Source organism: Meleagris gallopavo, chromosome 30 (genome assembly GCF_905368555.1).
Source record: "Meleagris gallopavo chromosome 30, MGAL_WU_HG_1.1, whole genome shotgun sequence".
Taxonomy (NCBI): Eukaryota; Metazoa; Chordata; class Aves; order Galliformes; family Phasianidae; genus Meleagris; species Meleagris gallopavo.
In genome coordinates this window covers 4,651,482-4,679,280 of record NC_139433.1, presented here as the reverse complement: position 1 = coordinate 4,679,280, position 27,799 = coordinate 4,651,482, and the positions used below count along the sequence as shown (strand labels likewise).

Sequence of the window (27,799 nt, the reverse complement as noted above, 5' to 3'; positions counted from 1 at the left end):
GCTGGGGTCTGAGCCGGGTTTATTCCAGGGGGCTGCAGGGATACGGGGCTGTGGGCTGCATGAGGATGCAGGCACCCACAGCAGCTCCTGGCTGCTCCCCTTCAGGGCACAAGTTGTCTGCCACCAAGGAAACCCAGCACAGAAAGGAGCTGAGCCTTCATTCTGGGAGAGGTTGCTATAAAGCACAAAGAAAGTCTTGAGCGTACACCAAATTTCGGCAGCCCTTTGCTGGATGCCATTATGTCCTTCGATCCACATCTGCAGGTACTGACCTGCTCCACGCAGTGCTGCTACGTGTGGGTGAAGCGAGAGCCCCAAACCCCTGCAGACACAGCACTGCTCCTTGCAGTGTGCATCACCAAAGCTAGCGAATTCTTCATTTACCGACCCAAGACTAAAACCAAGAATTGAATACAACCCCTGCAGCACCGAGGAACCCTCCTGCGTGAGGAGGAGCCGAGCTCGGTGCAGTAACACACATCTTCCTCTCCATGCTCAGAACTAAAGCCAAGCTCCGTGGGAGGCAGCTGGGGACCCACACCCCACTGCTGGCAATGGTGACAGCAGCGCCCAAAGCACAGCCGAGTTTCGGATTATGATGGGGAAGAAGAACGGCTTATACATGCGCATAAACTGTAAATAAGGGGGAAATAAATCCCATGGAAATGGTGACAGCAGCCCCCAGACAGATCTTTACAAATTGCCTTTTACAAATAAATAACATTATATCGGGGTTTATGGGCTTCCCTGAGACGGGTGCGGGCAGAGCTGTAAACAGCGCGGCGGCGGCAGGCAGAACATCAAGGACTGCAGGGCAGCAGCACGAGGGGGAGGGCAGCACGGCCCCCCGGAGGCTGCGGGGCTGCGATGGGCTCACATCAGTCCTGCAGCCAAAGGTCGGGGCTGCCAGCGCCAGGAGTGTCTGATCCACTGGGAGATTTCTGAAGGAGAGACTATGGGAAAAGTATTAATTTAAATATCGAGGCAGAGAACAGAATGCCAGGCAGATTTTCCTCCGTTCTTTTATAATAGCTTAATAATGCTCAAAACAGTTCCACTGTTAATGCACTTGTTATTTTTATTAGGGCTTTTTAGACTGCAAAGGGAGGTGAATGCCCCACGCTTCCCTCACGCCAAAGCACTTCTCAGGAAGCATCACTGCTCCATCAGATCCCCCCGAGCTGCCCAGCAACACGTCCTGCTGGGACAGCATGGAGACAGCAGCCGGGTCTCATTAATCTCACCATGAAACTTCAGCGGCTCCCAAAGGCTGTGCAGCCCAAAGATGCTGTCAGTCCCCCTGCTCTGCAGCCTGCCCATGCCCACAGAGCATCCCTGAGGCACTGGAGGAGGAGGAGGAGGAGGAGGCGAAGGCTCCATGACACACTGCGATCTGATCCTCCTTCTGGGAGGCGTTTCAGCTGTTTGTGTTCACAGATGAGGGCGGTGGGATCTCCCATCGCTCAGCACAGATCTGCAGGACGCTGCACTGGGGATGCTGCACTTATAGGTAAATCCCTGCCTGGGATGAGAGGAGGAGATAAAAGAAGGAAACAGCTTCGCTGGGCACTAATGGGGAAAACTAAGAAAGATGTAAAACCAGCCCAAGTCACTGATGGAGGGGCTCCAAGGCACAGCCAGTTACCGAAGTTTTGCAACATAAATCTTCAATTATTTATTTTCTGAGGGGAGAGGAGCGATGCATCGCTTTCCCTACCAGCTCACAGCCACATGCCGTCCCCCTGCCTTGCCTCCTGCTCCATCGCCGGCAGATCCCACCCTGGGCACACATGGAACGCAGGGCCACGTTTCTAATTACGCCGTCTATTCTCAGGGAAATGGGTTATTTATCAGCTCCCTGATGTCATGGTTTCATGATTTTTCATTATCGGTATTCCACATCATAACATCATGCAATGCACTGGGGGTTTGACTGCTGATGCTCAAGTTCCGGGTGCCTGTCCAGAGGAGAAGAGCAGCTACGTTTCCCCAGGGGGCTTTGCGGTCAACGAGGAGATATAACTCCCGGCAAGGTCACCTGATGCTCTCTTCTTTGCCTGCGCTGCTTCGCTTGCGCTTCTCTGCCTGCGCTGCTTCGCTTGCGCTTCTCTGCCTGCGCTTCTCGCCTGCGCTTCTCTGCCTGCGCTTCTCGCCTGCGCTTCTCTGCCTGCGCTTCTCATCTCAGCGTTGTGGTAAGGCCGATCCACTATCAATTTCACATTCTCTCTCCTTATAAAATTCTGTTGATACCATATTTAGTAAATTACTTTGTTTTACCTCAGATTGTTGCCACTGTTTTCAATTATTTCGGGGTCCCTTATTTTCTTTTTTTTTCCGGGGGCGCGGATCCGCGGATCCCTCCGCCCTTCTAGTCACGGAACCGGGCCGAACCAGCCCGTAAACCGTTGACATTCTTGGTGGAGAATGCGGGCAACAGTTGCTTTTTAGCTTTTTGAACAAATCTCTCTCTCCGCTCTCAGACAGCTTCATTGGGAAAGTTTATCTGTTTCACCAGTACTGTCTGAAAGCGTGACCTTGAAAAGTCCAGGCGGACGGCCAATACTCTAGGATATTTGTAAACTTTGAGCCTTGCTATCTTGTTTCTGTAAAAGAAAAAAAAAGAGAAAAAATGCTTTCTCTACTGAAACTGCCTTTTAAGGGGCTGCATGCCACTGTCTCTTCTTTCTTAATGCTAAAAACATACTGGGCCTTAATTAAGTTCACCACTTTGCTCTATGGAGCAATAGGTATATATAGCCAATTGAAAACATGGATGGAAATAACTATGTGGCATCTGCATATTATGTGGCATACCATTCCAGAGGGAGCTGCTAATTTTACAGGGTTGGGGATTCTTAAGCAGGTTTCCAGCCTCTCCTTTGAATTCTTTATGCGGATTTTCAATGCTCACCTGATCACGTTATTAATCTCCGTGAATGTACTGCTCACCATTTCACTTATTATTAGTATTTATTATATTTTGAGGAAGTCTGCCCCAAAACCAGTAAATACTGAGTGGCAGGGAATGTGGAGAGGCCTGGGTGAGACTTTAGAGAGATGGAAATCTTCGGTGTCATGGAACTTTACTCCAGAACACCTGAAAGACCCTGAAAATTTAAACAGATATTTGAGACAGGAATGTCGTGGCTCAGGAAGATCTGAGGAGGCCCAAATTGTTTGGGGCCTGGCTAATGCTTACCGGGCCTTATTCAATACTATCCTGGAGAGGGAGAGAGTTTGTGAAATTGAAAAGGAGAGTCTCAGGGAAACAGTGCAAAATGAGCGAGAGAGTCTCCTGGTCGAGAGAAACAGCCTCCAATCTGAGAGAGATGCCCTCCGAATTGAGAGAGACTCCCTGCAATCCAAACTCAACAGTCTTCAATCTCAACAAGACACCCTCCAATCTGAGCTAGATACTCTCATAATCGAACGAGACAGGCTCCGAGCTGAACTGGAGGATGAGAGCATTGGAACTGACCAACCTGATCAACTACAGGAAGCACCACAATTGATGTCACTTGCCCCTGTAAGAGGACGGAAAATGAAACGAATCTCGACTCAGTTAGAAGAGAAGAAAGAAGAGGAGAGAGGTCCAGAGGAGTGGCTCCAAGATCCACAAGAAGCACCCCTAAGTCCAGGGGAGGGGCCCTCAGTAAGACCACGGTCACCGGCGCCAATGAGGGCAACAAGAAGTCCCGAAAGAGTAAGAGGTGAGCAAGATATTGTTACCATTGTTGATCGATCTCTGAAAATGAATGAAATTCGAAGTCTGAGAAAAGACTTTTCACGTCACCCAAATGAGCCTATTGCCACTTGGTTACTTCGATGTTGGGACAATGGGGCCAACAGTGTGTGGCTGGATAGTAGAGAAGCTCGCCAACTGGGTGGCGTTGCTAGGGACTCAGCCATTGACAGAGGTATTAGTACATGCCAGAACCAGGCCTTTACCCTCTGGAAGCGGATGTTGTTAGCTGTAAAAGAAAGATACCCCTTCAAAGATGATCTGATGCCTGAGAAAAAGAAATGGGCTGATATGGAAGAAGGCATCTGTTATTTAAGAGAATATGCTGTGGTGGAAATGCTACATAGCCCCGATTTCATTCCTGACGAGCCAGACCAAGAGCATGATCCCGAGAGAGTCAGGTGTACACCAAACATGTGGCGTACATTCACAAAGACCGCACCAGAAAGGTACGCCAGCACATTTGCAGCAATGTATGGCAGAGGGGAAAGAAGACCCCTTATAAGTGAATTGGTTAATAAACTTCAAGACTTTGAGTTACATTTAAGCCCTCTGCGAGCTTGTGTTTCAGCCATTACAAAGGTAGCTGAAAAGCTGGACAGAATGGAAAACAAACAAGAAGATATAATAGACAAACTATCAACCGTGCCTGAAGCTGATAAATCCATGGAGGTAACGGATACATCAAATGGGGACCAGAATCCCCAAAACAGCCTATTGGAGGGGCTGATCAACTTGATTTCCTCCCAGCCGGTGGCATCTAATGTCTCAGCTATCAAAAGAAGACGTTCTCCTGCTCGAGCAAGTGACAACAGTAAGACCACATCACGTTTTGCCTTGTGGCATTACCTACGTGACCATGGAGAAGATATGAAGGAGTGGCATAAACAACCTACTCCTGTACTTCAAGCACGGGTAAGAGAGTTACAAGACAAATCAACCACCAAGGTGAACTTCTCTAAAAAGGTGATTGCTCCAGTTGCTGCAGACAATGAAGGTAACAAATAGAGGGGCCCTGCCCCCAGCCAGGGGGGGAAAGGGATAATAGAGTTTATTGGACTGTGTGGATTAGATGGCCTGGCACATCAGAATCACGAAAATATAAGGCCCTGGTGGATACTGGTGCACAGTGCACTCTAATGCCCTCGAGTCACCAAGGGACAAAATCAGTTTATATTCATGGGGTGACTGGAGGTTCCCAAGAGCTGACTATGTTGGAGGCCGAAATCAGCCTCACTGGTAAAGACTGGCAAAAACACCCTATTGTGACTGGCCCAGGGGCTCCATGCATACTTGGTATTGATTACCTCAGAAGGGGATATTTTAAGGATCCCAAAGGGTATCGATGGGCCTTTGGAATAGCTGCTGTAGACACAGAAGGTGTTAAGCAGTTGTCTATTTTGCCTGGCCTGTCAGAAGATCCATCTGCCGTGGGGTTGCTACGAGTGAAAGAGCAACAAGTACCGATTGCTACAAAAACGGTGCACAGACGGCAGTACCGCACCAACAGGGATTCCTTGCTCCCCATTCAGAAGCTGATTCACCAACTAGAGAATCAGGGAGTGATTAGCAAGACTCACTCACCTTTTAACAGCCCCATATGGCCAGTGCGTAAAGCCAGTGGAGAATGGAGGCTGACGGTGGACTACCGTGGCCTGAATGAAGTCACACCCCCATTGAGTGCTGCTGTGCCAGATATGTTAGAACTCCAATATGAATTGGAGTCAAAGGCAGCCAAATGGTACGCCACCATTGATATTGCTAACGCCTTTTTCTCCATTCCTTTGACCAAAGAATCTAGGCCACAGTTTGCTTTCACCTGGAGGGGCATTCAGTATACCTGGAATCGTTTGCCCCAGGGGTGGAAACATAGCCCAACCATTTGCCATGGGTTGATCCAAGCTGCACTGGAACAGGGAGGTGCTCCTGAGCACTTACAGTATATTGATGACATCATCGTGTGGGGCAACACAGCAAAGGAAGTTTTTGAGAAAGGAGAGCAAATAATCCAGATCCTTCTGCGTGCTGGTTTCGCTATTAAGCGAAGCAAAGTGAAAGGGCCTGCCCAGGAAATTCAGTTCCTAGGTATAAAGTGGCAAGATGGCCGTCGTCACATCCCAACAGATGTGATCAACAAAATCAGTGCCATGTCTCCACCCACTAATAAGAAAGAGACACAATCGTTCCTGGGTGTAGTGGGTTTTTGGAGAATGCATGTTCCAAACTACAGCCTCATTGTAAGCCCCCTTTATCAGGTGACACGGAAGAAGAATGATTTTATGTGGGGTCCTGAGCAGCAGCAGGCTTTTGAGCAGATTAAACAAGAGATAGCCCGTGCCGTGGCCCTGGGGCCAGTACGGATGGAACAGGATGCGAAGAACATCCTCTACACTGCTGCTGGAGAGAAAGGTCCCACTTGGAGTTTGTGGCAAAGAGCCTCAGGAGAGACCCGAGGCCGACCCCTGGGATTCTGGAGTCGGGCGTACAGAGGGTCTGAAGAGTGCTACACTCCAACTGAGAAGGAGATCTTAGCCGCGTATGAGGGGGTTCGGGCTGCTTCCGAAGTAATCGGTACAGAAACACAGCTCCTTCTGGCACCTCGACTGCCAGTGCTGAACTGGATGTTCAAGGGAAAGGGTCCCTCCACCCATCATGCTACTGATGCCACTTGGAGTAAGTGGATTGCGCTGATTACGCAGCGAGCGCGGATGGGGAATCTCAACCGTCCAGGAATCCTAGAGGTGATCATGGACTGGCCTGAAGGCAAAAAGTTTGGAACACCGCCAGCAGAAGAGATATCACGTGCTAAAGAGGCCCCACCATATAATGAACTACCCGAAAATGAGAAGACATATGCCCTATTCACAGATGGATCGTGTTGTATTGTGGGGAAACACCGCAGATGGAAAGCCGCTGTGTGGAGCCCCACACGACAAGTTGCAGAGGCCACTGAAGGAAAAGGAGAATCGAGCCAATTTGCAGAGGTAAAGGCTGTCCAACTGGCCTTGGATGTTGCTGAACGGGAGAGGTGGCCAATGCTTTATGTTTACACTGACTCGTGGATGGTGGCAAATGCTCTATGGGGGTGGTTACAGCAGTGGGAGCAAAACAACTGGCAAAGAAAGGGTAAACCTATTTGGGCTGCTGACCTGTGGAAAGATATTGCTGCCCGAATAAAGAATATGGTTATAAAGGTGCGTCACGTAGATGCCCATGTGCCCAAGAATAGGGCTACTGAAGAGCAGCAAAATAACCATCAGGTAGACAGAGCTGCCAGAATTGAGGTGGCCCAAACAGATCTGGACTGGCAGAACAAGGGTGAATTATTTCTAGCCCGATGGGCCCATGAGACCTCAGGCCATCAAGGGAGAGATGCGACATATAAGTGGGCTAGAGACCGAGGGGTGGATTTAACTATGGATGCTATTGCGCAAATCATTCACGACTGTGACACGTGTGCCACAATTAAACAAGCCAAGAGAATGAAACCTCTCTGGGAGGAAGGGCGATGGCAAAAGTACAAATATGGGGAGGCATGGCAGGTTGATTATATCACCTTGCCACGATCTCGTAATGGTAAGCGTTATGTGCTCACCATGGTGGAGGCAACAACTGGGTGGCTTGAAACCTATGCAGTACCCCACGCTACCGCCCGAAATACCATACTAGGTCTTGAGACACAAGTCCTGTGGCGACATGGTACCCCAGAAAGAATTGAGTCAGATAATGGGACTCATTTTAAAAATTCTCTTGTAGGTACCTGGGCTAAAGGTCATGGTATTGAGTGGATTTACCATATTCCCTACCATGCACCGGCCTCAGGTAAGATTGAACGATACAATGGGTTGTTAAAAACTATGCTGAAAGCAATGGGAGGCGGTACATTTAAGCACTGGGAGAAGCATTTGGCAGAAGCCACCTGGTTAGTCAATACCAGAGGATCTATCAATCGTGGTGGTCCAACCCAGTCCAGCTCCCTACATACCGTAGAGGGAGATAAAGTCCCTGTTGTACATGTAAAGAATATGTTGGGAAAGGCAGTTTGGGTTATTCCAGCCTCTGAGAAGGACAAACCTCTTCGTGGAACTGTTTTTGCCCAGGGACCTGGGTCCACTTGGTGGGTGATGCAGGAAAACGGGGATGTTCAATGTGTACCGCAAGGGAACTTGATGTTGAGGGAGTGCAGTCAGTAATTCCTAGTGCGTGTGTTTATATTTTGTTTGTATATATTAAGCATGATGTAGTGATGTGGAATAAGGGGTGGAATGTCATGGTTTCATGATTTTTCATTATCGGTATTCCACATCATAACATCATGCAATGCACTGGGGGTTTGACTGCTGATGCTCAAGTTCCGGGTGCCTGTCCAGAGGAGAAGAGCAGCTACGTTTCCCCAGGGGGCTTTGCGGTCAACGAGGAGATATAACTCCCGGCAAGGTCACCTGATGCTCTCTTCTTTGCCTGCGCTGCTTCGCTTGCGCTTCTCTGCCTGCGCTGCTTCGCTTGCGCTTCTCTGCCTGCGCTTCTCGCCTGCGCTTCTCTGCCTGCGCTTCTCGCCTGCGCTTCTCTGCCTGCGCTTCTCATCTCAGCGTTGTGGTAAGGCCGATCCACTATCAATTTCACATTCTCTCTCCTTATAAAATTCTGTTGATACCATATTTAGTAAATTACTTTGTTTTACCTCAGATTGTTGCCACTGTTTTCAATTATTTCGGGGTCCCTTATTTTCTTTTTTTTTCCGGGGGCGCAGATCCGCGGATCCCTCCGCCCTTCTAGTCACGGAACCGGGCCGAACCAGCCCGTAAACCGTTGACACCTGAGCTTCCCTCTCATCCACTCTCCGCTCTGGTCCCAGCAGCCCGGGCTTCTCGACAACAGGAAATTTATGGGGCTTTCTCTGCACTCCCCCTCCCCATCTCCCACCGCCTCTCCCTCCTCTCCCGTCAGCATTACAGGCAATCTCATCACTTTTAATTCAATAACTCGCGGTATAATTACTCCGTAATAACACTATTATCTTAACATTTGCTCAGCAGCTGTGATCCCCTTCCAGCGAGGCGAGGAGGGAGAGGGGGATTCTCCAGGGAGCGACGGGAGCGGCCGCAGCGCAGGGGAGGGATCCCCACCACCCACCCCAAACGGAGCCCATCTGGAGCCGCGCCACTTCCTGCCTTCCTCAGCTCTGCCCCACAGGAGAGCAGGGGATGCCGCTGGCCGCTCTGAGGACCACTGCACAGGACCCCCTCCATTGGGGACACAAACAGAACAGAGGGTGGGGTGCGAGATCCACTGACATACGTTCCGATACAGCGAGCGGCAGCGCCGGCTGCAAGAGCCATCCATCACCAGCTGAGCACGAGCCAGACGATGCAGTGCCCATGCGTTACCCCAGCTGCTGCTCACTGCAAAGAGCGGTGTGAATCTTTAATCCACAAACAGAAAGAGGGCATCCACGATTCCCTACACTCGGTGATCGGGGAGGAAACTCCTCCAGCCCAGCACCGAAACAACTCCGCGTCACACGAGGCCGGAGCAGCGCAGCCCTGCGCCCAGCCCTGCGCCGTACCCAACAGCTGCAGCTACTTCCATGCTATCTCAGCCTGCTGCACACGCAGGCAGAAGGGCTCCCACACCGGCGCACGGCACCGAGTCCTGCAGCTCCAGGCTGATGCCTGCGAGGGCAGCTCGGGGCCAGCGGGCACTGCAGCACCATGGAGCCGGGATCCCCCACAGCCACCGAGGGGAATTTGTTGTGATCGATTCCCCACGGCCTAACACTGGAATTCCATCACAGCGACTCAGCAATTGTATAAATCACGAGAGGAACGTGAGGAAGGTTGGTCGTTAGGAGAGCAAAATGGAATTTCCTTCTATTGTATCGTTGCGTATTGGTGTGTTTTTTAGTACTGCAGGAGGAGATCATCCCCGTTCCAGACCTGCTGACGTGCCTCCCTGTGCCCCATCACCGCACCCCGCGACGGCAGATCGCTCCCACACCAGTGGGTTTTGTGCCACTCTATGGGAAACCTGCACAGAGGGACCGGCGGGCACCAGGACCAGGCCGCTGCCATCCCACCCCGAGCACCGCCGTCACCGACAGCGGCACACAAACCCCGGAGCTGAACAGATCTGCGTGGACAGCATTACGTGCGTGTGTTACCGTAATTACATCTACAGCTAAGAAAATAAGACAGTTTACGATGCGTTATCCAGCCTCTGTTAAAGCTTTTTACACCTGTTTTGTTGAAATTTAGCAGAAATGACAAACCCACACCTGCGATGCTCCCAGCAGAGGTGGCTGTGTCACCCAGCAGGCAGTGGCCATGGCTGGGATGTGGCACTGACTGCTGGCTGCTGTAAACCACCGCACACGAAGGAAGTTTGTTAAATGCCCCATAAACTTTAACGCATTACAGAAACACTTTGAACCGCGGATTTTATTTGGCAATCCACAAAACCACTTCTTGACAGGTAAGGAGCTGCAACTGGGCAGCTCTCTCTAGAAATAACGGGCATGCTCTAATTTCTATAGCCCAAAATGGTGAAATTAGTAAAGGTGGGGTAAAGAATTCCTCAAAGCAAGAGCACCCATGTCAAGATCCACAGTGGGAGAAGCCGAGACCCAGCAGTGATGGGGGCTTTGGGCTCCAGCCCCTGCTTTGCACCCTGGAGTGACTGAGCCTGGATATCACACTGCCTTCGCTCCCCGGTTTTGCTGATTTCCCTCCAAAGCAGGAGGGGAAAAATCACCTCCCCAGGGGACTGATATGAGATCCGAACCACCCACAGCCCCCATCTGCCCTCTGCCAGAGCTGCACTCCGGATCTGTGACTCTTTCCAAAGGAATCTTTTGTCCAACGAAACTTGCTGAGAAACCCAAAATCTACCAGCTGGCTTAAGCATCATTGGCTCTGCATAAAACCTAAAGCCACTCTTAGCATGTCACTCATCTTCCCTATTAAGCGTAATGGAAGCTGTGTGCTCTGTGCTCAGGGCCAGACAGGGCCTGATCGGCAAGCCCTGATCAGGGACAGGGGATGGGGACAGGGGATGGGACAGGAGATGGGACAGAGGATGGGGACAGGGGATGGGGACAGGGGACGGGGACAGGGGACGGGACAGGGGATGGGGACAGGGGATGGGACAGGGGATGGGACAGGGGATGGGACAGAGGATGGGGACAGGGGATGGGACAGGGGATGGGACAGGGGATGGGACAGAGGATGGGGACAGGGGATGGGGACAGGGGACGGGGACAGGGGACGGGGACAGGGGATGGGGACAGGGGACGGGACAGAGGATGGGGACAGGGGACGGGACAGAGGATTGGGACAGGGGATGGGACAGGGGATGGGGACAGCCCCACGCACTGCTGCAATCTCCTCCTGTTTTACAGCACACAGTTACTCCAGTGCTGGCGCAAGGGAGGAGAAGGGATAGAAATTCATTTTGAATCACAGCTCTACCTGGGGCTAAATCATTTGGATGGCGCGATTTACACATTCCCACCTCTCAGGGCAGTGCATAAAGCACAGCGCGGGCCCATCACTCATTGCAGGATATTGCTCTGCAACGTGCTGTCGAGCAGTTTGATGGCACACAAGCAAGGCTCGCTGTGAGGAACCGGCTGCACTCAGCAAGCAGCGCTCGCGCCTGTGTGACACCCACCTCCAGTAAGAGAAATGGGCTCCTGGAAACGGTCTGCAATCCCGGCCCTTCCAGGAAGGCAGCACTGCAGCCATCCTACATGGCAGCCATTCATCTCAGCAGCACCCCAACGCTGCTGCCCAGCTCTGAGCCCCCAGCACAGCTCACAGCGATGGCACCAAGCTGTCCTGCAGCACCCACAGCACCAAACCCACTGATGGAGAAACAGAACCTTCTGAAACCCAAACTGCAAAGGCGGATCCACAGCTTGGCACTACAGCTACAGGAACGCGGCAGGATAACGGATCTCTATAGGCAAACCTTTCCCCTTTCCAGCCCAAAAGGAGGGAATTTCCCCTTCTATGCTGAAATAAACTGCCCTTGGGAGGCCCTCAGAATCTGGGATTTTCCCTCCTGCTCTGGGAGCACGGGGGCAGACTTTGCGTCCCCAACTCCTGCAGCCCATCTGGCGATGGGGGAAGGACAGACAGATGGGGACACACAGCTTCTGCCACCGAGCGCAGGGAGAAGCCGCTGCTTCCTTAAGTAAAGGATAATGCTTTAATTTAAGCTGATCTCTGGGGAGAGGAGAAGGTCACTGGATCCATAGGAAGCAGCAGGGAGCAAACCCACTGACCCCAGCCAGGCAGAGAGGATTCCCGAGGGTCAGGGCGTCGGGCGCAGAAGATCAGAGCAGATTTGCTGTGGATTTTTCTCATCCCCTGCCCTAACCGCACGTCCCTGCGCTTCCTTACAGAGCAAACCAGGGACATTTCCGAGGGGAAAACGGAAAAACTGCTTTCTTCCAACCCCTCCCCCTCTCTCAACCTTCTCTTTGCACTCCCAGAAACACACCCCTAATCCCCCCAGCTCTCCCTCTACCTGCAGCAGGCGCTGAAATCCTACCCGCGCCCTCCCCCAGCCCTAATCCCCCCGCCCCCAGCCCACCCCAGCCATCCCGGCACCAGATGGCCGCCACAAAGGCAGCACCGGCCATCAAAAAGCCATCAGAAACCAAGGGCGTCCCCCCGGGCAAACGCGGGGACAAACCCTGAGCTGCACCCCGTCCTGCCGGAGGGCTCCAGACCCCCTCTAGGAGCAGGGACTTAAACCAGGGGTCACCGCGGAAAAAATGGAAGGGATTTTATTTTAAGCAAACAAATACATCAGAACCCGAGCAAGACGTCTGCGCTCCGTCCGCACCGCGGCTGAGCGGCATTAGCGGCGACGTCGTCTGAACACAACCGCCGCTAAGCGCTGCCCGGCGTCCCCGTGCGCCCGCGGCTCCGACCCTCCCGCCGCCCTGCCGGTCCGGCCCGCTGCACGAGCGGCGCGGCTGGACGCGAGCCGGCCGCCCTCAGGCAGCGCTCACCTGCGCGGCTGCGCTCATAGAAGGGGCAGCGCGGGGCCAGCCCCACCCCGACCCCCCAGCGCACCGATTCCCCCGTTCTCTTCTGTCCGGCGTTTGGGACCGGCCTGCCGCTGACACCACTGCCGTGTCGGGTCCCGCTGGGTGCTTTACAGTTTCAAGTTCCATCCTCCCATCGTAGAATCGCAAATCAAAATGCGCTTCTGAGCCTTTCCTGAGGGTGAGGGGCAGGCCCGGTGCCCAGCCGACAGGAGCCCCATCGACATCCCATCCACACGCTGTGCCCGCAGAGCCAGCGCCCTGCAGGAGCACAGCAGCAGCCTGCAGCATCTCCCTGGGGTTCTCCATCAGCTCCTGGCTCCAGGGGCTGAGCGCTGAGAGCCTGAGCTTGGAGCTCTGCCCCAGTCTGCTCCCCCCGCCCAGGGGGCTGAGGTTTGGGGGGTCCCACCCATGGCTGTCAGTGTAACACCCAGGCGTAGTGCTGCTGTTACTGCATCCCTTTATTTACAGATTTACTTCTGTCATCGTAACAGATCCTACATAAATTCCACATACTGATTCTGCAACAATATTGGCTGCTATTACAATAATGATCCCACCTGAATGGCACAGGTACCATTATCAGAAAATCTGTTTGTAACGGAGAATCAACTGCAAAAGGAGGCATTACGCCCAAATGAACTATTTAAGAATTACTGTAAACGGGGGGGGAGGGGCGGCCTCCATTCCCGGAGCTGCGAGGGGCTGATTGCTGCTCACTGCAAACAGAGCCAAATCTGAGGGTGCCGTCCTGCAGCCTGTGAGCTCGTGCTGAAGCCGTGCGCGGAGCCACCACCTCTGTGTGGGCCTCAGGATGGCTTCACAACACACGGACAGCAAAGGACATCGCTCAGTGCACGGGGAGAGCAAAGCACCGCATGAACCTGTGACCTAAGATGTGTGCAACAATGAAGGTGCTGCACGGTGCAGCTGGCAGATGTCTGTCCCGGCAGATGTCCGTCCCTGCTCACCCACAGCCGTGACACCCCCAGGTGCCTCTGACTGAGGCTTCGTACAGCTGACAGCTGATTGCTCCCAGGAACGGTACCGGAAGGGCCCTCCTCCTTCCAAGACAGCTTCCAGAAGATGTTCTCCCACTACCAGCATTTAAAGAAAGGATGCCCCACACTTTCCACAGTCCCTACTTTTGCCACTTCAGTCTTTGCACCATTAAAGCAGCACAAAATACATCACAAGCTGACACTTCATCGTGCCACGGGACACGCTGTGGTCTCTGCTGGCTCCAAAAGCAAAGCCTTGCTGAGAATCCAGCATAGCCGAGGTGCCCGGTCCCTGTAAGAGGGCAGAGCACAGCTGGGGCAGCACCAAGGGCTGCAGCACCGCCCACCTGCTTAAATCCAAGCCAGGTGAGCAGCACCACCAAGTCGTTACAGCTGCACAGAAGTCAGCACCAAACGAGTCGTGGCTTCACTGCAGCTGCTGGCAGAGCGATGGCAGGCAGCTCCCCGCGGCTCGGCCCTGCAGGACGCACGGCAGGGGTCTGCCCAGACCCCACTGCTGCCAACTCAGCCCTCCTCGGCCGAGAGCTCCGAGCCAGCGCCGCTTCAGCGCCTTTGGCTGCCCTGAGACACTTCACAGAAAGGAGTTACGCATGGCTATCCCCATTTTACAGACAAGGAAGCTCTCAGATTGCCGTTTCCCCAAGGCTGTTTTTCTGGCACGCTCCTTAGAGATTAAATCTAGTGAAATAGCTGCGCCGGGGAAGAATCTGTACCTACAGGCCAGACTCAGCAGTGAGGGTAAGGAGGGTGTTTGAAGGCTCTGTGATCAAGGCGACGAAACACAATAAAATGCCAGGCCCTGCTTCTGCAGCTCTCGGGGCAATGAGGGATCTCCTCACACCCTCACTGTGACGCTCGCTCTGCCGCCGCTCGGTGCCCCACGTTAAAGGGCCGCCCCACACTCCCTCACCTCGGCTCACTGCGGTGCCTCCGCCTCCCCAGGAGCGGGCAGCTCTCCCAAACCAAAGGCATCGTTGGGTCTCCTCTGCTTCCAACACTTCTGCACCAACACCGCCTGTTTGGCTGTGGGGCTCCGTGGGTTTTACTCTGAGAGCAGAAGCAAACGCAGGGCGGTGGTCCGGAGCCACCCCAGCTCCACTCCCCGATGTGAGGGGCCGCAGCTCCGCACCGGAGAGTGCAAACAAATCGTTGGAGCAGCACGCATTTCTCACCTCCTCCTTTCTGGGGTGGAAAAATAAACCAATCACCCAACCCGACAGCATCCGTCTGTCAGTAAATATCAGCGTCGTTCGGCACCGGGGCGCTGCGGCCCCAAATGCAGAGGACCCAAACACAGACCCACGCGCGCACCATCCGGGTGCTGGGGGGGCCCAGGAGCGCTCCACGAGGGCGGTTCGCTGCTGCCTCCTCCCAGCACAGCAGCCCTGAGCCGGGACCGCTCCGCCGAGCGCTGCTTCTGGGGGCGGGGAGGGAGGGAGCACAGAGACCAGGAATCACATTAACGTTTGAAACCGCTCCCCATACTGAGCAGCCATCGGCTTCACCTTCACATTTTTTTCCTTAACTGCGGGAGGGTTTTCTGCCAACGAATATAATACATTTCGATTTCATTTAAACGTTCCCTTTATCGGCTCTGAGTCAGCGCAGCTGCTGCGAACTCCGAGTCGGAGCCCCGACGTCAGCGTTACCTGCGACACAAAACCGTTCTGCCTTCCCCGCAGCGCGGGGTGAAACACGGCCATTTCTCACCGCGCTCCACCCGCACCGCTCCGGCACAAAATGGAGCAGATTTCCCCCGTCTCACGTTTCTGTGGTCGCATTTATGAGTCCGAAGCCGTAAGAAAGGGGCACTGCTCAGCGCCGGGCAGAGCCGCTGCTGCGTCACAGAATAACGGCGATCGCAGCGTGGGAAACAAATGCACACACAGACACACACACACACACAAAGATGGAGCGCACAGGAAGGGGTCCCTGCGGGCAGCTCAGGGCCGCGCACACCGCCACGCTTCGCCCCTCGTTTGGCAGAGCGGGGGAGCCGAGAACGGGGCCGCACCGCGCGCAGCCCGGAGGGACGGAGCGCCTTTCCAAAAAGGCACCGCAAACCAAAGAGTCCCTCCGGGCCCGAACGGGCGCACTTACCGGAGCGGCCGCCGTCCCTCGAAGCCTTCGGAGCCATCGGGCGCCGCGACCCCGCGAGCAGCGCGGGCGGAGGGGCGGGGAGGAGCCGGGGCGGGGCCGGGGAGCGGAGCGGAGCGGGGCGGGAGGCCCCGGGCGGGGGGACCGCGGGCAGGGGAGGCTTCGGGGGCGGAGGTGCCGGGCGAGCCTCGCGGTGCCCCGACCCGCACGGCGGTTCCGCCCCGCGGCCGTTCTGCGGAGCCCGCGGGGTTCGGGCGGTGCGCGGCTCTGACCTCCCGGCGCTTTGAAAGGAGCAAAAATTAAAACGGACCCGCCGCGAGCCGTGAGCACCCGCATTTGTTCTCGTTGGGCTCGGCCGTCTGCAGACAGAAGGGATTCCCGGCCCGGGACGCCGCGGTTCCCATCGGAGGTCGCACAGCAGCGCTCGGTCCGGTCCGGTCCGGCCGCGCCGCTCCCGTCGCACAGCGCCGTTCTGCGCGCACGGACAAAACGCTCTGTTTGTTTCTTTCTCCAGTCATCCCAAAAAGTTGGAACCGAACAAAACCCCCAAACACGAAACTCACAACAACAACAACAACAACATTCCTTTCCTCTCCTCCTTTTTTTTTCCTCCCCAATCCCCAAACGTTTTTTTTTTTCGTAACGCTGAGATATTTTGCTGTTTTTCGACCGCTCGGAGTTGGAAAGCAGCGGCCGTTGGGGAATTCTGAGCTGAGCTGCGGGTTGGGGCATCGCCTGGAGGAGGGGTCGGGGGCAAAGAAGGCCACGTGCATTTGTAGAAGAGGGGAAAAAAAAAAAAAAAAAAAAAAAAAAAGCCTCAGCGGGGCCCCAGCCGGGCGCACAGCGCGGGGAGGAGGAACGCGCAGTGCATGGAAGTGAGGATCCAGATTGAAAACAGATGGGATTTCTCTCGCCAACCCGACATCCGAGGCCGCGGGAGGAGGGGTGAAACTTCCCCTCCGGGGCCGGCAGCCAAACGATACGGCCGGGAGGGGCCGAAAAATCCCCGCTCGGTTCAGAATCCCTCCTCGCTGCGTCTGCCGGGGCTCCCTGCACGGCAGCGGGCAGCTCACAGAGCCGGGTTGTTTTCAATGCTCTGCGAGGTTTGATTTCACCGTTCTGCGTCTGATTCATCTGTTCCCGCTCGCTGGAGCCCAGCCCAGCCTGGCACTCATTCCTTGCCCCAGGAGACGCTTTAGGGGCATTCTGTGCCCACGCAGGTCCCTCCATATATGCACACGAGGGAAATCTGTGTACGTGCACATGCCCAGAACCAACCCCACACCAGCGCAGCGCCCGAAACTGCGCGAAGAACAGAAAAGAGGCACCAAAATTCTCCGCGCAGCTGCTGGGCGCCCCGAGCCGCCCGGCCTTGAAGGAGCTGCAAACAAGCGATGCAGCGGCCCCGCAGGGCTCGGCGGTGATTCACCCGCCTTCGTCTGTGGTCGGTCCGGGCAGCGTTCAGCCGCAGCCCCTCGAGCTGCCCTGCGAGCAGCGGAGCTGGCAGCGGTGACCCTGCTGACCCGGGGGCCGCGTCCACGAGCTCGTGGTGGGACAGAGGTTGCAGCGGGACGGCAAAAGCCTCGAGGTGCGTGCGGGCATTGGGCGCAGCCCGGCAGGGACGCGGGGTACGTTTACCCCCCCTCCCCCCCCCCCGGCAAATTTCACAGCTACTTTACAAACCAGAAACAAAAAGTTAATGGCACGGGCTTGACCGCATATTTTCCATCGGCTCTGGGAGACCAGCTCTCCGCAAGCCGGCTAACACACACTCTTTTCATTCAGAGCTTTAAATACCCAATTGTGTCTGTTTTCAGCACGCTCATTTTTAGCATTTTAATGATACGGTCTCCAGCTCTCGCCCTTCTTGGATTGGCCACAGACAGAGTTGGGTTTTTTTCATTTTTTCCTCCCCTCTTTTTAACATCTCGTGGAGCGAGAGGAGAAGTGGAAAGGGGTGAGCAAGAGGTCACACATTTCTCCTAACCCGAGCGTTTCTGCAGCAGGCAGGGGGTCCCGCTGGGGACGAAGCCCGAGCAGCCCACAGCTGCCCTCACTGCAGGCGCTGGGCGAGCTGCACAGCACCCACAGCACCCACAGCACCCACAGCACCCACAGCACCCACAGCACCCACAGCCAGCAGTGCCCGCAGCACAGCGAAGCCTCCCTCACCGCCTCGCCCGGGGACAAAGGGTTTGGGGTTTCCCATCGCTTTCTCCCTTTCCCTGTAATCAGAGCTTCCCCGGACACCCCCCATCCGTGCCCTTGGCTTGCTGCAGCAGTTCAGTTTTTTCCACTGGAAAGCTGCTAATGGGCTGCGACTGCGTCAGAAGCCCAAAGATTCCCTTGGGAACTGCAGGGAGCACCGAGACACAAAGGCACCGCGGGGCCCCAAAGCCCCACGCGTCACCACGAACCGCCCTCCATTGGGGCTCCAACCGCAGCAGCTCAGCAGATTTTTTGGTCTCCTTTCCACCGAGCAATATCGAAATGATATTTATTAAATTTGCTCCCTAAGTCCCTCAATCTGCTCCGTAATACAGTGAATCTGCGAGGTGGTTTCACTGATCCCGCCTCAATGAGACCAGATTAACGCAGATGATCCCGGCTTTGCGGCTCCTCGTCCCGGGGAGGGTCAGAGGTGCTGCAGGAAGGCAGAACCCGCCGGCAGCTGAGCCGAGGAAACCACGCGGGCTCCGACGGCGATTTCCGAGGTGAATTCCAGGTGGGAGGAGGCGGCACTCAGAGCAGCTCCCAAACCTGCAAAAACCCTTCCGGCCGTTCAGGTCCGCTTCTCTCGCTCCGCTCTCCCTCCTAAAAGCCCTGATTGCACCTTCCCCACCCCGCTCCCCAGCAAGGAGCCCATTAAATCTAAAGTTAGCTCCATAAAGGTTCATCAGATCCATTATCTCTGCATTCAGCCAGATTATGAAAATCATTAAGATAAGGAGGCACGGAGCCTATTAGCTTCCTGGAGAGGACGCTTTACAATTTTTTTCCTTCTGCTTTCACATTTAATTACCTTAAGTTTCACAGTATTTAATTCCATTTATGAAACCTTTAATATGGAAAAACAAAACAACAACAGAACGGGATCGGCTCGCCGTTATGCTGGGCACAGAGCAGGGAATGGAGCAGCCCCACCTCCCCCTGCACGGTGCTCATGGGATGCTCCGTGGGTACCAATGCAAGGTCAGTGTGGAGCATTAGCATCTATCCCTCTGCATTTGGCTTCCCTGAGATGCTATTAGCAATCTTGGCTCCTAACAGAGCAGCACCTGAACCTCCTTATCCTGCAATGGCAAAGAAGCAGAGCGCTCTCAGCGCCTGAATCCGGCCATCTATAAAAGAAGAGAGCAAAGAGCAGAGGCACAGAGCAGGAGGGCTCACTGTGTGCCACCCATGGAAGGGCTGGCGGTCCCAAACCTGCAGCGTGAGGGCTGCAGAGCTGCGTTCCCACACAGAGCAGCTCCAAACCTTCCTGCAGGAGGCTTTGAGGCTTTTGCACTTTGCAGACCTGGGCAAGCAGCATGCAGAACTTTTCCTGCAGCGCCCACAGGGCACAGCGTGTGGCTACTGCTGCCTTCCAAGTGTCACCGTGCATCCAAACGGGGCCCACGGCTCAACGTCCCACCGCCACCTTCCAGAGGAACGAGCCTCAGACTTGGCCTGCGTTTGGCATTTGGTTTTTAAATCAGGAGTTGCTCTGGAAAAGTAGCACCAGGAAGAAAAAAACAACTTGTGAAGAGCTCCGCAGCAGCCTATCCGCATCCTTTAATATAAAAAAGCTGCCGCTAATTTAAAAAACAAATGTTTAAGCATTTGAGCGTGTTTATTTAATTTGTCCTTTCTGTGCCAGAAAAGGCCCCGATCCGCCCGCGCTCCCCACCAGCACAGGACCAGCTTGGAGCTGCGGTGCAGCTTCTCCCACTCCCCAAAATGAGTGAAGGCCCTGGGTACAGCTCAGCCCTGAAGCTGACGCCTTAAGATGGACATCTGGAGCCAAAGACACAGCTTGGGATCCAACCTGCTGCTCGCCTGTGGCACAAACCAGCTCTCCCCGTTCCTCCATGAGCAGCGAGGTTCCAGCTCAGCAGATGCTCTTTCACAGCTCCGCTCACAAAGACGGTGCACGGGGACAGGGGAACCCCGGCCCCCCACAAACCCACCTGGAAGGGGCTGCTGCTGCCTCATCACACAGGATGCCCGTGGCCAACCTTCCACCCCACACAATTTAACACCAGTGGCTGTCGCTCAATTTAAACGCCCAAAATGACCATCAGTTCTTGATTTAAGTTTCTCAATATCGGCCCCACAGCCCCTCCCAGCCGCCTCCTGCCCGACCCCTCACACCCACCCAGCCCCACTCACACCGCCTGCGCTCCTCCACCAGCGCTGAGCTCTGGAGGGACTTTCCCCACGTTCCTCCCCAGGCCCTGCCAGCAGCGAGCTAAATGCAGATCTGCTTTCACACCCACCCACCAGCCGGGCACCCAGCAAAGGTTTGTCAGCAGGAGGAGCTGCGCTCCCCACGTGGGCACGCAAGCAGCCCCATGCACTGTATTTTGCTGGGGAGGAGAAAATTCACCATCACCAAAAAAAAACAACTACCCCAAAACGCAGCACAGCAGGTACCACCTCCGTCCTCCCTGATGCTGAACGGGCCCAAGGATGAAGCCAAACACCTCTTGGTTAACCTCCGGAGGGCAAACCCAGAGCGGCCGACAGCCCAGCAGCCCCAGGTGGCTGCTCTCACCCAGGGACAGCGTGCTCTCCTCAGGTCCTCTGACGCCTTCTGAGAAGCTCTTGGACTCAACGTGGGTTTAGTGCTGAGCTCCTAAGGAAGGATGGCTCTGTGTGTTCCCGTTTTACAGATGAGAAAAACCAAGACGCGATGGAAAACCATGACTGCTACGGCAGGCAGCCACGCAGGACCCCATCCTGCTCCCAAAGGCTCTTTCTCCAACCACCACGCAGGGCAGCTCCACCAGGAGCACTTCTGCAAAGCCCTGGAAAGCTTCCAAAGGAGCAGTGACACAGGACGGCAGTCCCACAGACAGTGCAGATTTTCGGTGGATCCCCAGACACCCAGAGGGCCCCAGCTCTTGGAGCACAGGGCGGTGCCACGGAGGCTGCAGGCACAGCCCAGCTCACTGCCTGCTTCCCCCAGGGCCGGCAGGAATGGCGATGCCTTGCAGCAGGAGCACAGGAGCGTGAGCAAACCCACACTCAATTCTGCCCATCGTTATCATTGGCTTTAACAAACTGCTTCTGGGGACGGCAGGTACTTTATTAATTTTTCCCCTGTGCAGCATGCAGGATGATTGAAGAAATCACCGGCCTGTTGATTTGTTTTCCTCCCCAGCCCAAAATAACTAGCTATTTATTTTTAAATAGCAGGATGCATCAAATCCTTAAATCAAGGTGACGGATCCAGGAGGACGTGCCACACACACACAGACCATGGCACCAGAGCCTGGGCAGAAGGCTCAGTCCTTTCCTCTGAGCTGGTGACAAGCCGTGCCCAAGGCTCCCACAGGCATTCAGACATAGGAAGCACAAAAGGCATTTCCCCCTTTGCCGTTGGGTCCCTTCTGGCAGCTGTGCTCCTGGTGGCCCTGCTGGGCTTGCTGTCGCTGTGCCCAAGCTCTGCTCTGCTTCCAGCCCAGGGAGGGACTCTGGTCTCAAAGAAAACATACAGCTTTGGGCTTTGCAGCACATCCTCAATGTCTGGGGCGCTGAGGATCCACTCCTGTCCACTCTGCCAGCCTGATATGCAGGAAGATTCGGGATCCCCATTTTGCCTTCCCACAGGGTTGTTCCAGCAGTGAAAAATCAGCTCAGAGCAGCAGATGCACAGGGACCCAGAGCTCATTGGCTGGAACACTGCTGGGGCTTTCTGCTGCTGTGAGGACAGTGCTGGCTGCATCCCCTGGGGATGGCTGGGGACATCCAGCCCAGTGACACACAGAATGTCCCCAGTGCAGCTCTGCTGAGCAACAACATCCTGGGGATTCAGGGAAAGAGCTGCTCAAGTCACACAACCCCAGAAGAAACCACACAAAGAGCTTTGGTGTCCTCATCCTGTAGGTCCCACACATGACCTTGTGCCCCAGGGCCCATCCACGGCCATGGGCAGATCCAGAGATGGGGCACCCACAGCTCTGGGCAGCACTGGGGCCTCACTGCCCTCCGAGTGCAGAATTCTGACCTCAGTCTGCCCCCAGCCCAGCATCACCCTCACAGAGACCCCAGGAAAGCAGGGAGCAGGCTCTCCCCATGCTTGCTCAGAGAGCCTCTTTGTTTGTTTTCCTCCTTTTCTCTTAATTTAGAAATAAAGGAAAAAGGCGGGGAAAGCAACTTTGCCATTCCCCAGGGCTCTCCATGCCAACCCCCACAGCAGGGTTAAACAGCATTAAGTCAAACCAGAGCCCTGCAGCAGAAGCACGAAAGCGGAGGAAATAATCTCCTCCTGCACACACAGTGCTTCCCGCTCCCCAGGGATGGCAGGAAGGAGCCGGGGGTGCACATCTCCTACCTGTCACGTGCGGTGTAGACACTGCTGGGCGATGCAGAAGCAGGTGCTGTGCAGCCCCACTCCCACCCACGTCCCCTCACCTTCCAGCCCCATCCATCAGCTGCCCGCACAGAAGGGTCCCCCGAGCTGAAAGCTGAAGCTCCAGGTTAACAAATCCAGTTTGTCGGACACAAAAGTCAATGTGTTTCATTTGTGTTGGCTTTATCTTTACGAAATTACTCAGACATTCAAGACTTGAAATGTCACCATGTCACTCAGTGGCAGCTGAGGGCATGGAGCTGGAAAGGTCAGGAGGAGCTCTGCAGGAGCCACCCCAGCTCTGCACAAAGGGACCCGCTGGGCAAAAGGAGGCAGTCAGCCCACGCCCCAGCAGCTGCAACCCAACTCCAAAGAAACCCTTTAGATCATCCCCACCTCTTTGCTTTTCCGTGCAGCCCACTGCTCCGTTCAGGCCAGCGCACCAGAGGGCCGAGCTGCCAGAGGGTGCTGCAGCCCACGGGAGGTGCCACGTCACCCACAGGTGTCACCTCCTACAGGAGGAGCTGCAGAGGGACACTCGTGGCCCCACACCGCCTGGCCACACCACGGCCCTGCGGGGTGCAGGAATCAGAATGGAACGCAGCCATCGTTGTGCTGCACCCAGCTCCGCTCCGTCCCACCTGGGAGCACAGCACCAGGGTCATCCTCAGCCGCTGAGGGAGCCAAGCTGTGCTTTGGCATCCTGGAAGAAATCAGCCGTCTCGTCAGCATCGCACAACAAACCCTTCAGCTGCAGGGAAGGAGGCAGCAGGAAACTCTGCTGCTGCTCAGCTGCCCTCAGCCCAGCCGTGTGCTGAGCTCCCACAAGGCGGGCAGGGCGCAGATGCCGGGTGCTGCGGATGAGCGGTGCCCCAACACCACGCAGATCCCAGCGGTCCAAAGTCATGGAGTCACTCCTCCCACTGACACGTTTTGCAGCAGGACAGAAACACACCGCACGTGTGGACAACAGAGAGCAACAGAGGTAACAGGAAATCCTGAAGCAGAGGATTCAGCTTGTCTGGATCAAATGCAGATGAGGAAGCGGAGGTGTAGGGAGAGGAAAAGCCCTTTTTTTGCAGAAAAAGCAGCACAAGGAGTAAAGTTTGTAGCGAGGGCCGCTGGGGACATGCAGGGTGCTGGTTCTGATGCTGCAGGTAAGGAAGGCAGAGCTGCCAGAACCGCTCCAAAGCCTCGGGGCTCCTTCCCAGCAGCGCTCAGAGGCCGACCAGCCAACGGCTCTCCCCGTGGAAGCGGAGCAGTGCATCCAGGACCACCACTGCTCAGATGAAAGAAATCCATCTCTGGCACTACAGGGTTCCCCTTGCTTCGGGGAGCAGGCGTGGGGATGGCAGTCATCGAGCTCCTCCACCGAACAGCAGCCCTTCCTCAGGCAGCAGGGAGGAAGGAGGCGAGCAGCACTTTGAACGACGCTCCACGGCGGCTGGAGACGCAGCGGCCATCGCGCAGTGAGAGCTGCTGGGAGGAGGAGAGGAGCCCCGGCCTCCCCTGGGCACCACACAGCGCTGTCGGGTCCGGCTCCTGCCTGCTGCCTCCTTCGCTCCGCACTCCATGGAAGGAGGGTACAAGGCTCCATCTGAGCAGCACGAGCCCCGCCGTGCGTGTGGACATCGCTGTGCCTTTTGCTGCAGATGGGACCAGGAGCAGCCCTGCGAGCGGAGGCAGCCCAGCAGGGCGCAGCCCCATCGATGCTGTGCCCAAATGCAGCACGAAGAGCTGTGTTGAGGGGCCCTCCAGAAATCCCACAGCAGAAAACTCTGCCATGTACCAACAGGGACACCAGGTTACAACCACCGCCGTGTCGGAGCCCTGCACAGAAACAGCTCCGTGCAACCACCTCTGACAGCCCTGGGAAAAGCACATTTGTTTCTTGCCTCATTTATCAGCCAGGCGAGCGACTCTCCATGCACAGACAGGGCAGGAGAGCAGGAACGCAGCCCCGAGACACCTTCTCGTAGCTCTAAAAATGCATTCGTTATCCTCAGGCGGCTTCTGGCAGGGCGGGGAGATCACTCTCCGATTAGAGATGTTTATCAGTTAGCTATAATGAAGGTGAGACACTGACACTGTGATGAATATTATATTTCAGTAAAATTTAAATGAAAAGATCCATCACTCCGAGCAGAAGATCAGCACTGAGCGGAGCAGCTCCACGACCGAAGCTGTACTGCAGATCTGCATCACCTTAATTTCTGCGCTGGAAGAGGAGCAGCGGATAAAGAGAAGCGCTTTGTACGTCCGATGCGTGCAGCAGAGCAGCACTGCTGTGCCGTTAGCGGAGCGGGGCTGGATGCTGACAGCTGGTGCTCAGCACCGAGTGCCCTCGGAAGCAGGATGCCGCTCGGGCTCTTGTGCACAACACCGCAGGATGTGGAGGGGAAGGGTTACGGAGCGGCTTTTCCCTTAAGTGAAATATTGCTGCTGGCTCAATGGAAGCAGGAGGTTCCTCTCTCCTGGGAGGAAGCTATCAGAAACCACTCTCCCTCCCAGAGCGGCAAGCCCGCCTTCTGCTACCTGTTGCACTTTGCAATCAGGTGAAAGAGCACAAGAAGACACTAAAAAGCGAGGGAGGATGCAGCAGCACACAGAACACCAGAAACACTGCGAGCTGCTGCAATCCAGGCACGAAGGCATTACACATTCCCCTGAATTTTAAATACAGAGCATTATGACTGGCATCCTCACAACTGCCACAGCAGCCTCAGCACTACAGCTTTTATGGTAATTCGCAGGGAGTTACCCACAAGGCACTGCAGAGATTTTCTTGGCAGCCATCCTAAACTAATTTTTATAGGTTAGTGTACGGTTATACATAAACGTTTAAGAAAAATAAAATGGCGACTCGCAGGGAAGGAGGCAACCGGGGGCTGCGGCACCAGGACGGCAGCGCGGACGCTGGGGGAACAGCGCTGTGCCAGCCCAGGAAGAGACCAGGGGACACAAACCCAAACCAAACGCGGCCGTACCACCGGGATGCCCAGCCCTCCGCATCGCCCCGTGCCTTCATCGGAGCGCTCCGTGCCAGCGCTGCCCTGCACGAGGCTCTCGGTGCGGGGTTGAGGCATCTGGTCCCCATCTTCCCCCGTTCCCAGGCTGACATCCCACTGAGATGCACGGAGGGGACAGGAGTCCTCCCAGGGGACGACAGTTTGTTATGGAACCCACAGCCCACCCAGCGGGCCGCCAGAAAACGCCTCTCTCGTGTGCTTCGCACCAAAGCTCCCCATTGCCGTCCCTGGGAAGAGCTCCCGCACCGCCGGCCCACAAATGGCCACCGCTCTGCCCATGCAGCCCCTGCCGTGGGGACAAAGGACGGCACGGCTCGGCCCACCCGTGTGCCCAGCGGGGAGTGACCGCCTCTCCTGCATGGTGCTCAGAACCACACGTGGCGGCTGCAACGCCCCGCTCGGCCCCACAACGCCCCGCTCGGCCCCACAACGCCCCGCTCGGCCCCCGCTGCTGTGCGGGTGGAGGCAGAGCCCAGCAGCTGCAAACAAAGGAAAGCAGCGGGAGGGACGCCGTGGTCAGGGCTGGGCAGAGGCAGCAGCCACCCGTGCTTCATGGAAACGGAGCAAACGCTCGATAATGTCGGAGCTGAAGAGCAGTTGGAAAAGAGCCGTTTCCTGTGGGTTTTGCCTTGATGCACACACGTGTTTGCAGGTAGACAGTCTCTGCTCTCTTCACAAAAGCAAAATGGAGGGAAGCACGATCTCCAGGGAGCTATAAATCAAGACTCTGGAGAAAAGAACCTTTTGGGCTTAGAGCATCTGTGGAATTATTAACAATGCTGATTTCAATATGGGGATGCCATGAAGACAAAAAACAATCGTCAGCTCAAAGGGAGAGATGCTAAGATACGACCAGAGCAGCACAAAGAGATGAGGAGCTGAATTTTACACAAGGCTGCTGTTTTTCCTGAGACAGATCATTGCGTTCTGCAAGGCATGCACACACCGGCACATTGTTCTCTGCCAGCTGTGTGCAATCCCCGATGGGTGCTTGCAGTGAGCGCAGCAGCACTGCAGACGGGAGCACTTTGCCTCCAGCTCTGTGCCTTCTGCCCCCAGCAGGGCTGCCCCACCTCACCGCAGCGCACCGGGCGCTCGCTGCCCGCAAACAGCACTGGAGCATCTCTGGAGTTGGGACCCAGCACATCTCAACTCATCGCTCAGTCAGGATGCGGAAAGCATCACCCTGCAGGAACAAGGCAGCAAGCATTTCAGGGAGTGGGTTATTCCCAGAGGATGAGCAGACCAGCTTGCCTGCTGTACTCTTAAACTGGCACACCGGATAAAAGTCGCAGCCCAGAAGCGGGGCACCAGCCATGTTCCTGCACCGGAGCCCAGAGGCTGCACCGTGGCTGTCCCAGCTGCGAAGCAGACGGACGGCAGCACCGCCAGCGCCAGGCTCTGTGCTCCACGCAGGCACCGATGGGCTCCGAGAGCCACACGGAGACCGGGCAGCAGAGCTCTGAGCCAGGCAGTGCAGTCAGAGCCTGCAGCCCACAGCCGCCGCGTCCCTCCTGCGCTCACACCCCCACCTTTGGCTCCGCTATCCCAGCTGCTCACACTGCAGCCCACCGCTCTGATGTAAGCCAGCGCCACGTAAAGCAAGAACCCAAAAAACAAGGCTGTAAACAAGTGATTCAGCTGCTGCTTCGCAGAACCAGCCCTGCCGGAGCCCCCAGGAGCTGGGCAGGAATGGCCACAGGCTTCCGAACCCAAACCATCCTGCCTGACCGCAGCCCGACCTCCTGTGATTTACGCAGCTGTTAAAGCAATTGAGGTGTTCACAGTATATCGGTCGCCTGGCCCGCTTTAATTTGATCGGTTTTTAAACCTGTTTAGACAAACAATCTGCTTTCTAATCTAGAGCAGCCCTTAATTGTGCAAGTGTTGCCAGGGAACCGGAGCGGGAACATGGACGCTTATTTCTGTGAAGATGTTCCAAGTGCCACAGCCAGAGGGGTAACGATGTTAGGAAGAAGGCAGTGCTGGAAACCACATCTCAGGGCAGGGGCTGCAGACGCTCACCATGCCCACACAGCTCCAAAACCTCACAATGCTGCACACAGCTCATCTCCAAAGCTGCCCCAATCCCAGTGCAGGAGCACAGCGAGTCCCAAACAGCCTAGGGCAGCAGCAGGGGGTCCACAGGGGAGATTGGAGCCAAGAGGTCTCCTGGATTAAAACGAGTTTAAAAGAAAACCGTTACATCAAGAGGGCAATGTTCCTCTTCCAGATGCTGGGGCTGTGCTGGACGTGGCCATCTGCAAAGAGCTCTGTGTGTAGGGCATGCAGCTCCAC

At 55.5% G+C, this 27,799-nt stretch overlaps 1 protein-coding gene across 10 annotated transcripts in view; it reads right to left on the bottom strand.

The window, feature by feature from the left end:
* The window catches only part of PTPRS (protein tyrosine phosphatase receptor type S), a 131,381-nt gene that overhangs the window by 100,647 nt on the left and 2,935 nt on the right, over positions 1–27,799 (bottom strand). The window contains exon 1 of one of the 10 annotated variants that reach the window (XM_085211580.1): positions 15,920–16,065. The exons of the other annotated variants lie outside the window; for them this stretch is intronic. The gene's annotated coding sequence lies outside the window, so the exon portion shown is untranslated. Of the gene's footprint in view, positions 1–15,919; positions 16,066–27,799 lie in introns of those variants that run through there. 10 annotated transcript variants of the gene reach the window in all.